The sequence below is a fragment of the Schistocerca nitens genome, chromosome 5 (genome assembly GCF_023898315.1).
Source record: "Schistocerca nitens isolate TAMUIC-IGC-003100 chromosome 5, iqSchNite1.1, whole genome shotgun sequence".
Classification (NCBI taxonomy): Eukaryota; Metazoa; Arthropoda; class Insecta; order Orthoptera; family Acrididae; genus Schistocerca; species Schistocerca nitens.
Window position 1 is genome coordinate 145,941,909 of NC_064618.1, and position 12,941 is coordinate 145,954,849.

Consider the following 12,941-nt stretch of genomic DNA (forward strand, 5'->3'; position numbering starts at 1 on the left):
TCCATGGCCTCACTGTCTGCGCTTTTAACACAAATAGCTTGGTCCCCCAGCAAGGGGAATTCAGGGAGTTCTTGCGCGACGAGGCAATCGATATTTGCCTCGTGTGCGAGACCTTCCTGAAGCCTGGGATACATGTCAAGGTGGCCAACTATCGGTGCTACCACACCGACAGGTTCACCCATGGCGGAGGGACGGCCGTTTACATCAAGGCGTCCCTGAAACATCACGAAGTGCAGCTTCCGCCCCTCACCGCTGTGGAAGCCACTGGGGTGGCTGTTACCACTACGGCGGGGGTCATTACCTTCGTTGCGGCCTACAGGCCGCCGAGGGGACTGCTCCAGGAGGCTGACTTCGATGCTCGACTGGCGTTGCGTTGCGTTGCGTTGTGCTAGGGCCTTACGACCACACTGTCTTTCCCCACCGAGGCCAGCCCGACGTGTTCGACATCGCTGTACTGAAAGGTGTCGGGCACTTCACGTCTGCCACCGTCCGATGCGCCCTGTCGTCTGACCACCTCCCAGTCGTCTTCGACATGGATGTCATCGGTGCGTCCTTGCCAGCTGCCCGCCGCAACTTCCGCGGCATCGATGAGGCCCGTTTCCGGGCAGAGGTCTTAGACCGCCTTGAGGGAGCGCTTGATCCGGTCGTGGAAGGAGCCGACGGGGCGTTGGCCTTTTTCACGCGCCACTCACTCGCAGCCGCAGAGGTGGCCACCCCAGGCGGCCACGACGGCCGCGAGAGATGTCGCGCCAACTCCCGTCGCATATCCTACAGGCGATCACCCATAAGAATCGCCACTTTCGGGTGTGGCAGCTCACGCGGCTGCCGGAGACGAAACGCCGCCTCAACAGGGCGCGGCGCGACATTCGGGCCGCCATCGACGAGCACAGAAACCGGGACTGGGAGGGCCTTGTGGCCACCCTCACGACGACGAATAGCAGCGCATGGCCGACCGCCAAGCGCTTCCTTCGTCGACACCAGCGAGTTCCACCTCTCCAAGTGGGTGCAAACTTTGTCTGCGAGCCCGACGCAAAGGCCAGCGTCCTCGCCGACACGTTTGCAGACAATCTTCAACCCGCCGAGGGCGTGGTTGATGTCGACCACGTCCGCCTAGTGGACGACCGCTTGCCGGTTTTCCTCGCTGTGCGGGCCGACGACCACGAGATCCAAGAGATATCGGCGGCGGAAGTCGATTTGCAGCTCCGTCGCCTCAATCCCAAGAAGGCGGGTGGCTCGGACGGAGTCACCAACTGCCTGTTGAGGATGCTGCCGTCGGTGGTACACCAGACTCTGGCGGACATCTTCAATAGCATACTCCGCTCTGGAACCTTCCCTTCCGCGTGGAAACACGCGGAAGTGGTTGCCATTACTAAGAGCGGGAAGGACCCCCGCAGGCAGCGAATTACCGGCCGATCAACTTGCTCCCGTCCCTCTCAAAAGTTTTTGAGTGGCTGTACGTGGGGTGGCTGCTACGCCACGTCACGGACCAGCAGCTCATTCTCGAGGAGCAGTTCGGGTTCCGGAGCGGCCATTCGACCACCCAGCAGCTGTTGCGCCTCGTGGAGCAGGTGATGCGAGCGCTGGAGACGCGGGAGTACCTAGGGGCGGTGCTTCTCGACGTCTCCGAGGCTTTCGACTGCGTGTGGCATGACGGCCTCGTGTATAAACTGTTTGTACACGGGGTACCGACGTCACACGTGGTCCCGCTGCACCCGTATCTCTCAGGACGAACATTCCACGTCCGAGCAGACGGAGGCATCTCCACAGATCGGCAGATTCGCACGGGAGTGCCGCAGGGGTCGGTTCTCGGCCCCCTGCTGTACTCCCTCTACACAGCCGACGCTCCGCGTGTGGCACGCGTGGAGTTAGCACTTAATGCTGACGACACGGCGTTGTTCACCCGTAGCATGAACGCGACCGAGATGCGCCGTCGCCTCCAGTTCGGATGTGACGTTCTGGGTGCCTGGTCCACTAAATGGCGTTTAAAATTTAACGTTGTGAAGAGCCAGGCCATCGTATTCAGCAGAAAGAGGCTGCCTCCGGACCTGCTTCCGGTCACGATCATGGGAGGCCCCATCCCATGGTTGCGGACCGGCAAATACCTCACGTCCGTGTCGTCAGGGGGCGAGCAGTGGGGCGCCTTCATGCGCTGTACCCACTGCTCACCCCTTCCTCCACACTCCCTCCACGCCACGGCCTCACTCTATACCTGGCCCTAGATCGGCCGGTACTAGAGTACGCCGCCGTGGTGTGGGGCAACGCTGCCGAAACGCACATCGCGACGCTCTAGCGCGTCCAAAACAGGGCGTTGCGCCTTGCCCTCCACAAGTCGCCTCGCTACCCAACGAGGCTGCTTCACGAGGAAGCAGGCGCTCCGCTACTGCGGGATCGCTTCTGGCACGTCTCCAGAGTGTTCTACAACGCCGCAGAACACTCTGGCAGCCGCCTGATTCGTAGGCTCTGCCGCCAGGTCCACCACAGGCCGACAACACGTTGGCCCGACCTCCTGCGGGAGTAGCCTAACTCCTGCGGTGTCGATGACGCCACTTAGAGCGTCTCCATAGTCAGATACGCTCACTGATGGCAGCTCATCCAGATAGGCAACACAGTTCAACGCTGAGGTCAAAGCAGGAACAGTAGCTACGCTGCTTACACTGCCCCCACACATTGCATATGTCGCCAGTGTTTTACAGCAGCAGCAGCAGCAGAAAGGTTCACTTCGCACTCAGCCACTGTAAAATCCACGTCGGTTAAACGTCGGATTGCGCTCTGCCTCGGATGACGTCGTCAGAGCTGGATTGTGACTGATCGCGTATTTGCGGTAAAAACGGCTAGTGAAATCGCGAGGACTGTACACCGTCATGTATCGCTTAGAATTCGCCTAAGTAACTGTTAGTGTGCCGTCCGTGAGAATGATAAATCCGTGTGGCAAGTGGAAACTATAATTTCCACTTTTATGGCGAGCATTAATTCATTAATGTTGAACATTCAATTGACTGTTATTAGTCAGGGCGATAGACAATCTGGTAGGAACGTGCCGTGGAGGTCGCCTCTGAACTGCTAAATGTGCTGTTAGAATATAAAGATTTACTTTCAGTTGAACATTGTGAATTTCCAAGTGTTGTTCATGTGAGAAACTTTACTCAATACAAGTATTAACTTGAGCTCTATACTTTTATTTAAAATCATAGTCCTGATCCCGCTAAGTAGAAGGAGAATAGAAACTTTTCTTTCAGTGGGCTGGACCAGAATGTAGCCGTGCAGACTGGAAACTAATGTCAGTATGTTTCCCTTCTCTTTCCGGCTGACCATAAAATTAGTTGCTAGGCTCGCGTGAGAAAGACGGTGTAATACAACAACTTACACATAAACTTTACCTGCCGCCCCACACTGTGAAGTCTGGAAGGTAGGAGACAAGGTACTGGAGAAAGTAGAGCTGTGAGGACGGGATGTGAGATGTGCTTGGGTAGTCAGTAGAGCACTTGTCCACAAAAGGCAAAAGTCCCAAATTTGAGTCTCGGCCCGGCACACAGTTTCAAACTGAGAGTAAGTTTCATATCAGTGCACACTCTGTTGCATAGTGAAAATTTCATCCTGAAAACATCCCCCCAAGCTGTGGCTAAACCGTGTCTTCACAATATCGTTTCTGCCAGAAGTTCTAGTCTTGTAAGTCTCGCAGGAGAGCTTCTGGGAGGTATAGAAGGTAGGAGACAAGTAATGTTGGAAATAAAGCTGCGAGGATATGTCGTGAATCGTTCTTTGGTAGTTCACTTGGCAGAGCACTTGCCCGCAAAAGGCAAAGTTCCCGAGTTCGGGTCTCGGTCTGGCACACAGTTTTAATTCGCCAGTAAGTTTAATATCACCATTTATCAGCTTAAAAGAAATCACGGGCATCAAGACAGTACAATGATGTGCAAAGCTTAAGGACGAAAGAAACTTTCGCATGATTAGTCACCGTCAAGTAACATAGGTCAATGAAAGTTGGACCAGACATAGCAAGAACTGCTGCAGCGCAGTAGAGATGGTAACTGGAAGGCATAGGCAATGAAATGGACAGAAAAGACACTTTCATTGAAAGACAAATAATTACACTTAAGTCACCGCGATTCCTAATGTCCCCTAGACATTACAAAAGACGGAACATGGTCCTGAACAGGGTGAGTGATCATCACAAATGGCTTATGCTACGTGCTTCCATGCTGCCCAGAATATTAGTAGAGCGTTGTTGTCATAAGGCGTTCCAAACTTCCACTAACGCGGTTGTATGATCGTTGCTGCATGTTGATTTGCCGTAATATATCTCCCCAACACGTGCCACACGTTCTCGATGAGGTGTAAGTCGGAGGAATAGCGAGGACACCCGTTCTCCGAATATTTTCTCTACATGTACATGTGTAGTAGTAACGAGGGATCTCGGTTTTGCAGATGAAATAGAAGAATGTGATGGGCAGATGTTTGTCGTCTTTAGATCTGAGCGGTGTCCTTTCTTTTTCGGACAAATAATCATTCTAAGAAGTAATTTCAGTGACTCTGGATGTCATTTGCAACTCTCTCCAAGAACATAACTGAACGGAGATATATCTCCACTTCATAGACTTGTGATCTAATATTCTTCCGGACTACAGTAGCAGTTTCATCAATTGAGATATGTTCGTCTTGTTGGTCTTTGCTTCTGGTCCCTTTCCACAGATCAGATGAAATAGAATAGCTTGTGTTTTGAAAGCTTATCAGGGTTTTATTGTGCTTATTTATTTTTCCAACGAATAAGAAATCTTCATATAACTTTTAAAACACCCTTTTTTTTTCGTCTCGGTCTTTGGGACATACTCAATATAATTCTTCACAGTCTCTTAGAGCGTGAACTGTCACTCATCTTTATTTGCTCCCAAATGGTGGTTCAAATGGCTCTGAGCACTATGGGACTCAACTGCTGAGGTCATTAGTCCCCTAGAACTTAGAACTAGTTAAACCTAACTAACCTAAGGACATCACAAACATCCATGCCCGAGGCAGGATTCGAACCTGCGACCGTAGCGGTCTTGCGGTTCCAGACTGCAGCGCCTTTAACCACACGGCCTCTTCGGCCGGCGTGCTCCCAAATGATCACTAATGATATTCACCCAGGCGGATACCACATCACCATTTGGTCGTTCAACGCTGCTGCAATAACAACTTTGAAAAACATTTTCGGTCAGTTACCATGATTCCTACCTTCAGCAATAAAAAGTTCTTCGATGTGCCCTACTCAGAACTCTGCTTGAGTACGCCATTTGTTATTCCATTTTGTCACCATTTCCATTATAGATTTTGAAAATGTCTTTGTAACGTCATGGCCAACACAAAATAAAATCGGTTTCTTCACTTTGTTTTGCATGTAACCTTGTGATGCGTCTTTCCCACAAAATAAAATTTATTTTAAGGTACAATATTTGACTTGATAATCGATGAATCTGGGTCTCATTTTCCAGTGTACCCGTTATAGCATAATGTTCGTTCTTATATTTCCTGCACTTCTCATGAACAACACCGGTGCAGTTGACGCAAATGACATGTTTATTATTAAAAAAAAATTATGTTCAAATGTGTCTGAAATGTTATGGGACTTAACTGCTAAGGTCATCAGTCCCGAAGCTTACACACTACTTAACCTAAATTATCCTAAGGATAAACACACACACCCATACCCGAGGGAGGACTCGAACCTCCGCCGGGACCAGCCGCACAATCCGTGACTGCAGCGCCTGAGACCGCTCGGCTAATCCCGCGCGGCTGTTTATTATCCTTTTTTCGTCTTAATCTCTCAATAAACGTCTGTAAGCATTCTTCCTTCGCTCTGTCACATCTACCCCTTCCATAAAACCTTCACCACAAATAAAACATTCAGACATCGTGTTGAATTTCACTGACGAAGTAACCAAACAATGATCAGTTGACTCCTGATGCCTACTCCACAGCCAAATTTAGCAGTGGTCAATAAAAGGCCCGGCAGAAAACACACGTTCTCGACAGCCGAGCAATAAAATTCAGAGAATGATTATACTGATAAATAAATAAAGCAACAAGAGTGAATACTGGAAAAAAAATTCAATAGAAGGTAAAAAGTTGACGTTCATTATCCACGAGATTTTCAAAAAACTAATAAATCGTGATATTTACTAGCCAACTACGTTTTTTGAAACTTTCTTTGATGTTTTTAAAACACATTTTATTACTCTACAACTTTTCTTCCTGAAATGTCCTCGTCAAATTGGCCAGTTCCCAGATATAGCACGTTTTATGGAAAGGTGAAGAACTAGCCTTTTCCGATGCACAGTAGTGTGAAAGTAATGTTTCATGAAGGTGTATTACAGATACATTCACATTCAAATGTGATCCTTATTTGAGGTAATGAGGACGACATTAAATTAATCTTGTTCTGGCACTAACAATTATTCATTGATTACTAAGAGTGGCATGGACGCCAACAGAAAACAAAAGGCACAACAATTTATTATTTACCGACAAGTGCCGATCAGAAAAATGGGGCGAAACTGCGAAGGAAACTTTTATAAGCTATAGTTGGAATCAGCAGGCATGCATGTCGGCGAAAGTCGATAAATTCTATGCAGTAGCGCCTTATAAGCCGCTTCTTTCGTGGATGAGTTGCATTTCCTTAAGAGTCTTCCGATGAATCTGAGTCTGGTGTCTGCTTTTCCCACTATCTGTTTTATGTGGTAATTCCACTTATCGTCGCTCTGGATAGTTACGCCTAGATGTTTTACGGCAGACGCTATCTCTATCTGTTTGTCATCAATAGTGTAGCTGTACAGTAGTGGATTTCTTTTCCTATGTATGTGCAGTATGTTACATTTACTTACGTTCAGAGTCAACTGCCAGAACCTGCACCATTCTTCAATTCTCCGCAGGTCGTTCTGCAAATTCTTATTATCTTCTTGGATTTGCTACAGACAACTGCATATTCTGCGAACAGCCGTAAAGAGCATCCGACGCTTTCTACTAGATTATTTATACATATTGTATCCTATCATACTTTACTGTGATACTCCGGGTATTACCTTTACATCTGTCGATTTTGTTCCGTTAAGAGGGAAGTGTTGAGTTCTATCTGCAAGAAAGTCTTGAATCCAATCGCAAGTCTGCTCCGATACTCCTTAAGCTCGTATTTTTTTCCGTTAAACGGCAATGTGGGACGGTGTCAAATGCCTTATTGAAATCAAGGAATACGGCATCAACCTGAGCGTCATTGTCCACTGCGCTGTGGATCTCATGAAGGAACAGAGAGAGAATTGTTTCGCAGGATCTCTGTTTGCGGAATCCATGTTCATTTTTATAGAGATGTTCATTTTCCAAAAACGTCATAATTCTTGATCACAAAACATGTTCCATAATTCTACAACAGATTGATGTCAACGATACAGGTCTATAAATTGTGTGGATCTGTCTTACGGCCTTTCATAAAAACAGGAATGATCTGCGCTTTTTTCCAGTCGTTAGGTACCTTCAGTTGCTCAAGCAATCTTCGATAAATTACTGCTGGAACGGGAGCAAGTTATTCTGCATAATTTTATAGGTACCTCGTCTTGTCCTGACGCCTTTCCACTGATAAGCGATTGTAGCTGCTTTCAGTTCCGCGATCGGTTATCTCAGTATCTGCCATTTCGACGTTCGTACGACGATTGAAAGGAGACACAGTGTTACGATCTTCCGTGGTGAAACAAATTCTGAAGACCGAATTCAGTATTTCGGCCTTCTCTCTGTTACGGTATCTTCCTTTTCGGTGCCAGTGTGGTCGCTGAGAGAATGAATAGATGATTTTGACCCACTTACTGATTTTACATACAACCAAAGTCTCTTAGGGTTTTTACTCAGGTCGGCTGACAACGTCTTACTTTCAAAATCATTGAACGCTTCTCTCATTGCTCTCCTTACGCTCATTTTTGCTTCGTTCAGCTTTTGTTTGTCAGCTAAGTTTTTACATCTCTTGAATCTGAGATGAAGTGCTCCTTGCTTACGTAGTTCTTTTCTAACACGACTATTAAACTATGGTGGATCTTTCCCATCCCTTAAAACCTTACTCGGAACATGCTTGTCTAGGGCATATTGAACAAAGCCTTTGAATTTTTTCCATTTGTTCTCCACATCGTCGTCCACATCACCGAACACTTGATGCTGACTGCTGAGATACTCTGAAATTTGCATCCTATCACCCTTGCTGAGCAAATATATCTTCATATCTTTCTTAACATTCTTTGTGGGACGCGTCGTCATTGGTGCTGTCACAGCCTTATGATTACTGATACTTTCCTCTACGTTAGCTGATTAGATAAGTTAAGGTCTGTTTGTTGCCAGGAGGCCTAAGACGCTACCCTCACGAGTTGGTTCTCTAACTATCTGCTCAAGGTAATTTTTGGACAAGACATCCAGAACAATGCCACACGAATCCCTATCTCTGGCACCAGTTTTGATGGCATAACAGTCCCAATCTATACCTGGCAAGTTTAAGTCACCCCCTATTACAACGGTAAGATCAGGAAAATTACTAATGGTATTCTGCAAGTTCTGTCTGAAGCACTCTACAACTACAGATCCTGACCCAGGTGGTCTATAAAAGCACCCGATCACCACTTTTGGCCATTCCTTGATACTCAAATTCATCCAGATCAATTCACATTCGGAATCCGTCATAACCTCGCTAGATTTTACCGAAGTTTTTACTGCAATAAACACGCCGCCGCCATTGGCGACTTCGCTATCCTTACGATAAACATTCCAATCTGAACTTAGGATTTCGTTGTCACTGACGTCAGGCTTCAATTAGCTTTCTATTCCCAGTACTATCTGTGCATTATAATCTCTTTAAGCGATACTAATTCTGGGACCTTTCCTTGGATACTCCTGCAGTTTACTAAATCATATGATTTTTTCTATGTCTGATCTGCGAGGACCAAGATCTCTGAGGTCACTGTGGTTGATTTAACAGGCAAATCGTCTTTGATCCCAGAGGAGGGGTTCTCTAACTTAGAAAAGCCCCATGTGCACGCCACACGTACTACACTACCCTAGTAGCCGCTTCCTGCATGTCGTGCACGCCTGACGTATTACGGGGAACCCTACAATTCTGCACCTGATAGCAGAGGTCGATAAATTCGCATCCGATACCGTCACAGAGTCGTCTGAGCCTCTGGTTTAGACCTTTCCCTTTGCTCCAAACCAGAGGACCGCGATCAACCCCGGGACGATGCTACAAACAGGCAGCTTAGCCTGCACACCTCGTGCATTCCTAGTTGTCTTCGCCAAATCAGCCAGCTGCCGAAAGGAGCCGAGGATGGCCTCAGAACTCAAGCGGCAGGCCTCATTCATGTCGACATGTGCCACTACATGCAACCAGTTGCACCCAGTGCGCTCGATAGCCACCGGCATGGCCTCCTCCACATCACGGATGAGACCTCCCGGCAAATTACCAAATTCACACTGGAATTCTTTCCCACCTTGCCTGCTGTCTCCCTGGGGGGCTCCATCACCCGCCTAACATTGGAGCTCCCAATGACAAGCATACCCACCCTCTGTACTTGTCCGCACTGGCAGGAAAATCGACCGCTGGTCCAACAGGAGAGGCATCCTGTGCTGGCTCAGTGTTATCAGCAACACTGGGTAGCAACTCGTACCTGTTGCTAAGATGTAGGGAGCCATCCGCATGGCCTGCTCCCTCTTTCACCTTCCGCCCAGTAACACGTGAACCCACCATTGTCTGACACCCACTCTGGATCGAGGACTGATGCCTCTTCAAAAGTTTTGAATATTTCTGCTTCAGCTCTAATTAAGTTCCCACATCCAGGTCTAGAGTGTTGAACTACAGCCCAATGGATACGACTGTTTCCTCAAATAATTGAGTATTTTTGGAGAAGTGAACACAGATAATGAAATCCCGGTTATGCGTGAAACCAGGCGCCAATTTAACCATTAATTCATGTTGTAATAATGACAAGGAGAGAAATGAAGACAGTTTACTTTTAAATATTGTGTTCAGTATGACCCAAGAAGATGTAGCACTCAGTACATTAAAATACCTGGTGGGATAGGTTGTCGTCAAATGAAAGAACTGTGACAATTCACTGGCAATTCAAACAACAAATCATTACGCTGCTAAAAAAGATAACACGGGTCGTTATTAAATTACTGAGACTTCTAAAGATCTCACATCGGCATCACCTTAATGGCTGATTACACTGGTAGAGTTGGCGCATATTTTTACAAATGTCCTTTCGTGTATGATCGCCTTTGTTCACTAACTTGCGTAACATACATAATGTGCAAAAACACCATCCTTTTTCTTAATTTTTTTGCATCTTTTACTTGGTTGGTTGGTTGGTTTGGGGAAGGAGACCAGACAGCGAGGTCATCGGTCTCATCGGATTAGGGAAGGATGGGGAAGGAAGTCGGCCGTGCCCTTTAAAAGGAACCATCCCGGCATTTGCCTGGAGCGATTTAGGGAAATCACGGAAAACCTAAATCAGGATGGCCGGACGCGGGATTGAACCGTCGTCCTCCCGAATGCGAGTCCAGTGTCTAACCACTGCGCCACCTCGCTCGGTATCTTTTACTTCCAACTCGTGAGAGCAGGGAGGACTGTTGTAGGATTCCGTCCTTTCCAGCCAAACATCCAACTGGTTGGAAGTGGGGCAGAGGGAATATCTGGAAGGGAATTTCTACTTCCAACCTAAAATACTCAGCCTGACAAAAAAAAGTGACGCACCCAGAAGTGGACGGGGAGACGAAATGAAACTGCACAGGGTTGAGCAGTTATGTGATGTTATTTCATTGACAACAAAATCGAGTCAGATTTACTAAGAGGTTGTCAACATGAGCCCATTCATCAGTATGACGTTGCACCAATTCTAGACTGGATGCATTCGCTGATTCGGTTGGGAAGTGTCATAAAGCCGTTGTATTTTCACCTAAGGCAAACTGTTCCACAACTTTTGTAACTAATCCTTGGTATCTTGGGTACTGACACAGATAGAGCTGACGTCCGAGATGATCTCACACATGTTCTATCTGGGGTGGATACGGGGATCTTACTGGCCTCTTGAGTACTTCAGCATCAAGCAGACAGTTCATAAACACATGTGCTACGTTTGGGGGAACATTACCCTGTTGAAAAATAGGACCTTGGTACTGTCCCATGAGGGGTAACACATTTCTTTATTTATTTCATTTTACGCGTCCATAACTTAGATAATAATGAAAATACAGTATAATAAATAAAAATATACAATAAAACAAAATAATAAAAATAAAAACAAAATTCGCCAAGACACAACCGATTTTGTTTTAGATGAACCGTAAGCTGCAGAATTCCGCTGTTCTGATGGCCTATCACTCGTCGCATATAGATCTTCTGTGGTGCAAGGCCCAGGTAGGTTTCTGCAGAGCAGAAGATGTTGTGGGTCCTACAGGTCACCACACTCACAGGAGTCGTCTTCATTGATGAAGCTCCATTTCCTAGGGTTCGCCTTGCATCACAACACGCCTATTCTCAACAATTTGGTACCATCCACGTCACATAGAGCAGATGAAATCCAACGGCAGGTTTCTCTTTGATATTCTACCCAACTCTTTTGGTTAACGAACTACCCCATAGCACTGCACGACGAGTTCCAGGCACTGATGGAATGCCTGATGTTATGCGCAGGAGACTCTTCCATGACCTCAGCCTATGTTTTTGTGGTTCATTTCCAAACAGGATGATCTGGGTTCGTTTTCCAGCTTCTTTTCCTCCATTTCTGCTGCTGTTCTTCTGCGAATGTCAGGTGGCACTATACTCATAATTTAATAGTTTGGTGACAGGAGTTGGGCTCAGGCAGCCACTCACAACACGTCCAGTCTCACTGATCGCCGTATCCACCTATTTGGCATATGTGGAGCTTTGACATACTGGTGTTGCGTGTTCAGCTGCAAAGAAGCACAATACCAGGGTCACAGGCAACACATGAGGACCCAGGGCGTCCATGACGTACGAATGTGTGGTTATAATTCCATCTATCACAACCAGCCATGGCCCATAGTGGTATTCTGTGTCGTCCATACCGTTCCGTTCCGTACGTTAGCCATGATAGTGACGTCATTTTCGGCTCGGTAGCTGAAATTGCTACCTGTATGTTAACGAGGCCTTTAAAGATTGTTGCGTCTGGTGATTATTCATTTACTATACCAAGAGGTGTTGAGGTGTCAGGAGGGGTGTTCATTCGATTCGTTGATTGTGTGGATAATTAGTTATTTTAGAAATATTTGGATTTAGTGATAAGCTTTTATTGAAGAATCACTGGGATGGATTCGAGTAGTCGTCGTGTGGGCATGCCTGCAGCTGTGGTCACTTGTCTTTGATTGGCTGGCGGTAGGAGAGACAGCAACATGGCACAGACCCACCTCAGTTCCTCATTACTGAAAGGCTTATGGAATTGTGCAGAGGTCCGGTTGTGGTAGCCCTTTCACTCAGTGTTTTCACCTTTTGAACCAATCAGCAGAGCGACCGAACTATACAGGATAGGGCTACTGAAGTCGTATTTGATGTTTTCCCATACCGTTGATGGAAGGAGTAATACAGATGTGCCTCACTACAACATTGCAAGAATGGGGCCTATCACCAGGGTGTCGCCATATACGGCGACGATAGTCTCCGGGATAGTGCAAAACCGTGGTTCGTCACCGAAAACAGTGCGATGCCATTCTTCAGCAGTCAGTGCTTTCTGTCACTGCACCGCCTCAGACGTAGCTGCTTATGTTGTGGAGATAATGGCAGCTTGTAAATGGACTGGTATCTACTGAGTCGAGCAGGTGCTAGTCTCTGACCTATAGAGCAGAATGACGCAGAATGTGGCAGAGAGTGCCTTACTTGTTCACGGATGACAGACGCGATATAAAGGGGTTATTGTGTGCTTCGT